Source organism: Emys orbicularis, chromosome 4, assembly GCF_028017835.1.
Source record: "Emys orbicularis isolate rEmyOrb1 chromosome 4, rEmyOrb1.hap1, whole genome shotgun sequence".
NCBI classification, from domain to species: domain Eukaryota; kingdom Metazoa; phylum Chordata; order Testudines; family Emydidae; genus Emys; species Emys orbicularis.
Genome location: NC_088686.1, coordinates 14,340,035 through 14,345,436, shown reverse-complemented (window position 1 = coordinate 14,345,436; position 5,402 = coordinate 14,340,035).

Here is a 5,402-nt window from a genome sequence, read left to right as displayed (position 1 = left end):
TGGATTTAGGACCGCCTTATGTTGCTGCATGATGCAAATGATAGGCCAAGGACCAAGTCTTTCTCGATGTGTAATTTACTGTTTCCAAAAAAACATAAGCCTGGCAGCTCTATGATTCACATTGTGCGTTTTTAACAACTAGCTCACATATCATAATGTCAACATAGAACACTTCACATCTTACAAAAAGACAGAGAGAAATTCTAAAGGGTATTGTATTTCCATTCCTTTTGTTGAGCCTTACCTAAGATGACACTATTGGAATAAAGTAGATTGTCAAAGGCTGGGCAGAGTGCTTGGATCATTTGCAAGGATTGGCATAAAGTAAAATAATGATTTGGATTTCTGTTTTCTGTCTTTTGTTGCTTACATTGTCAGGTACAGGGATGCTTTTGACAAGGAAGTGCTGCGGGCTTAGTGATTTCTTCCAAGGCTTCAAAAATAGTTACGTTATCTCTTGTTATCATCATATCAGGAGTGACAGTTGATGGGCAGTGCTTTTACATTGTCTTTGTAAATTATAAAGTGAAGTTAGGATCAGTGTATATATTTCTCCTTACTTATAAGGTTAATTTCATTGAATCAGTTGTCATCTGTTTATAATGCAGTATTGCTGATTATCTTGGTATCTCATGTGCATGCAAAGCAATTTTAAAACAAGATTTTTATTTCATTAGTAGAGTAGGAAAGATGATAGTACTTAGCACATACTCTTCATCCTCTAAGCTTTTTACAAATAACTATTAATCCTCAAATCTCTGTGAGGTAGGGAATTATTTCCCTTTCACAAAAGAGGAAACTGAGGCAGAAAGATGAGGGCCAAACTTTTAAAATGGGTGCCTAAAGTTAGGCATTTAAATCCATACTTCGGTGCCTAATGAAGAAACCTGATTTTCACTGGTGTGCAGTATCCACGATTCCCAGTGATTTTTGAAAAACAAGGGAATTTATTTAGGTTGGATAGGGGACTAATTTTAGACACTCAAGTTTGAAAGTGGTAGCTTCAATGACTTGCCCATATCTACAAACAGATCATTAGTGCTGTATTTAACTATGGTCATCTTATTTCACCTGACAAGTGGGAGATGGTGTCTTATCATTTGTTTCCAGACCTACCAACTCTCACAAGCTAAAAAAACGTCCATGAAAAAAACTCAGGTAGCTTTGGGAGGTTGTTTCAGTGATTCAGTAGGTGGCACTTCCCCCTGCAGAGTTAGCACTGGACTAAAGGCAGAGTGGTACAGGATGGGTACTGTGTTGCTACAGGTGCTGTCTTTCAGATGAAGTGAAAAACTGAGGTCCAGGTTGATCACTTGTGATTATTAAAGATCTGGTGACATTTTCCCCAAGAGCAGTGATGTTTACCCCAGTATCCCAGCCAAATTTCTATTTGAGTAATTACCATTTGGATCTATTTATATCAGGGTTTTGGCCTGTGTATGGCATAGGGACTGGTCTGCTAAGATGTTTAGCTGATCTAGGAATGACTGCTAAATATGGAACAAATATCTGATCTTTTATTTCATTTATTTGTTCCACTTTATAATGAAGTGACTAATTATATAGTAGTTACCTGGCAATTAATTACACTCTAATTACACTATAGCAGTAATTACCACTAATCCTTATAACTGGAGGTTCTTACATGATTGAAAGTTACACTGTATATACAATTTGATTAATATGCCATTGTATTAATTTAGGTGGAATAAAAGGGTCCCAAGGAGTCGAAGGTGTGAACATGACCCTGAAACTGTCCGTTTTAAACAAGGTTCTGGGTTTGGTATACAGAGACTTCAGCCGTCTTAGTACCATAGCAAACACAGCTTTACAAATATTTTAACCTTTTATTAAAGACACAGAAAAGAAGAGGGGGCGGTTAAAGTATTTGAAATGTAAAGTATTAACAAAGGCTTTCAACCATATCCCATGTTTCCTTTCCTTTTAGCTGGAGGAAGTCTTTAGAAAGAAACCCTCCTTAGCTGACAGTCTCTTAGATCAGGGGTTCTCAACCTTTTTTTCCTCTGAGGGCCCCCCCGCCAACATGCTATAAAAACTCCACAGCCCACCTGTGCCACAACAACCGTTTTTCTGCATATTAAAGGCAGGGCCAGCGTTAGGGCTTAGCAAGCAGGGGCCTGGGGCCCTACGCCAGAGGGGGCCCTGCAAAGCTGCTCAGGCTTCAACTTCAGCCCCAGATGGTGGGGCTCAGAGCCTAGGGCTTCGGCTGTCTGTCCTGGGCCCCAGTGAGTCTAATGCTGGCCCTGTTTGGCGGAGCCCCTAAAACCTCCTCCAGCCCCCCGTGGGCCCCAGGCCCCTTGTGGAGAACCACTGTCTTAGCTGGTATTAAAGATGGTAATAACTGTCCGTTTGGGGAAGAGAGAAGAAGTTAGGGCTGGAGTTGTTTTTAAAGTTGGATCCTGCTCCCTTTAGACCAAACAAAACAAAACACACACAAAAGAGAGAAACTGCAGCTTCTGTCTCTGATGTTGATTCTGACTTGCAGCCTTTCTGATGGAAAAACATAGGCACAGCACACGATCTGATCAGCCACTCCAAGACCCCGCAAACTTGTACCAGCATCGGGCTGTTTAGGACATTGCTTATAGCAGCCCCTTTCTTGACACAGGCTTACAGCACCATTGCAAAATATACAGTCTTGCCTGGCTGAGTCAGACTCTTATTGGACAGAAGGCAAAAAGGAGAGGGAGAGGAAAGAGACCAAACAAGGCGGGGAAGGAAAAGGACACACAGAGAGAGTGTGTACGTGTGTGTGTGTGTGAGAGAGAGACAAAGTCTCACATCCCAAGGGGTGTTTGGGATATAGCTGGAGCCAGAAGAGGTGGAGGTGACGACGGCATCTGGGTCCCAATCTCTGGTCTGGCCTGGCCAGGACAGGTCTCAGGATTAGGACTGTAAAGGAGTTAGCTGCTCCCACGCTCCTTCTCGTTGCTGGGATGCTTCTGCACTGGCCTGCCCTTTATTCTCCCTCTTCCAGGCCATTTTACAGCAACCCACACACTAGCTCAGCCAATCACCACCCTTATTGGGCTCTGGATTTAGTCAGACAACTAACTCAAAAGTAAAACTCAAAGTCCCACAGACCTGTCCCCGAGGCCTGGGTCTTACCTCAGAGCCTGGATAAGCAAAAAGGTTCCTTCATAGAGTCCTTTTTTAAATGAGTTCTCAGGAGGTGACCTGCCCTAGGGTTGAGTTTGCAGCTGTCCTGCTTCCAGCTGACTCTGCTGTAGCCTTCCCAAAGTCAGCCCTCAAACAACTGTTTCAGCTCTCTTATAAGGACCAGCAGCTTGAGGTTCCCTCCCCATGGCAGGTGTCTCTGGTTGGCTCATTTAGCAAGCCTGCTCCTGGCTTCCAGACTCCTGCAGGCAACTGCCTCATGGCCTCTCACTCTCTTTGCTCTCTCACCAGGACAAAGAAGGTCCAGCATCTTAGGAGATGGTGAGGTGGCAGCCTGATACAGCTCACTCTTTTCCCTTTCAGTCAGCCAGGGTTGTGGTAGCCTCTGTTTGTTCATCCATATTTTCCCCCAATGTCTCTTTAAAAAAAAAGAGCCCTAAAAGGAATGATGGGGGTGAATAACCCATCTCCTCATTATTTTGTCCACCAGTTAAGCCTAGTACCCAACACACCAATTTTGGTTCATTGATTTCTGGTCTCATGTTGTTCTTGTTTATCAGGCATGGTCTCAACACCGTCCTTGAATTATGACCGTGCTCCTTTTTATTTGGACTAATTCAGTCTGCCTCTTTTTTGCACCTTTTTCCCATTAACATGTCTTGCTATAGGTTATTGCAGGGGTCGGCAACCTTTCAGAAGTCGTGTGCCAAGTCTTCATTTATTCACTCTAATTTTAGGCTTTGCGTGCCAGTAACACATTTTAACATTTTTAGAAGGTCTCTTTCTATAAGTCTATAATATATAACTAAACTATTGTTGTATGTAAAGTAAATAAGGTTTTTAAAATGTTTAAGAAGCTTCATTTAAAATTAAATTAAAATGCAGAGCCCCCTGGACCGGTGGCCTGGACCTGGGCAGTGTGAGTGCCACTGAAAATCAGCTCACGTGCCACCTTCGGCACGCGTGCCATAGGTTGCCTACCCCTGGGTTATTGTGATATAAACTTTCACTCACCTCTTACAGTTGGGCTTTTAGGGCAAATTTGTTGGCCCAATTATAAAAAAACCCCGATACCTTGGTTTAAAAAAAGAGTATTAAATAGGAAACCAAAGGTCAAGTATTAAAATCAGATGATTAACTTTCCATTTACATGGATTAGTGGTAAATTAGCTATTAAAAAGCATAACCACGGTATGGTGACATTGTAATTACAGCGTAACCACACAGTATCATAAAGTGTAACTGATTTAGCATTGGTTATTGTCAAAGTAAACCATTATACACCACTGGATCATCTTGAAGACTGGGTTGAGGTTTCTGGGACACCATAATGTTGGTCTGAAGCTTGTTTTTATGACACTGGACTTGGGGAGTTAATTTGCCCTTTCTTTTCTTTTTAAGTGGCAAAAGAAATCTGCCACTGAGTGTGTTTTGAATGATTATCCAGCGGAACTGTAGGAATTATTATCTATGTTACACTAATGCCTAGAGACCCCAACTGATTTTGGACCCGCATTGTACTGGGCACCGTAAGATTTAGTCCCTGCCCCGAAGACTTTACAATCTAAATAGACAAGGCGGACAAAGGATGGGCTTGATCACACAAGGTGCTGGGTGCTTCCCAGAGATGCTAAGCACCCTGAACTTCCAATGAGCATTGAGGGCACTGGAGACATCTCAAAAACATTCATCATCTTGCTGGATCAAACCCAGTGGGCTAACTGAAAAACTGTAAATAAGTGATTTCTCTGCTAGCTGCCCAACAGTTGCAGTGAAAAATGCCACAACTTAAATATTTGCAATTCCCAAATCATGCAAAATAAAATCCAGAAACTAAGAAAACCAAGATCCACGCCTCCTTTCCTTAGGATACCTGGGAAGTACATTGTGCGTCAAATTCAGATTGGCCTATTTCCACTAAATCGATGCTACTGAATGACAAATAATGCGTTGAGCAGAGTTGTCATCAAGAACTAAGCTGGGAGAAATTTATAAAACTTGAAAAACAGCAGCTTTTAAAGTGTTGAATGTCCGTTCAAGTGTATGTTGTCAGTCCTGAAAGATGGTGAAAAAACAAATCTGATGAGGGAAGGAGAGATCAGTGGCGAGAAGGAAATGTGATTTGAGGGATTGAAATAACCTTTAATATCGGCTAACAATAAATCATGACACCGCTATGGCACGCTGCTCCTTGTCATGTACAGAGCTGGTTACCAATAAGATCAAACCCTGCCTATACACGCTGGTGATGGGTGCTTTCCAGA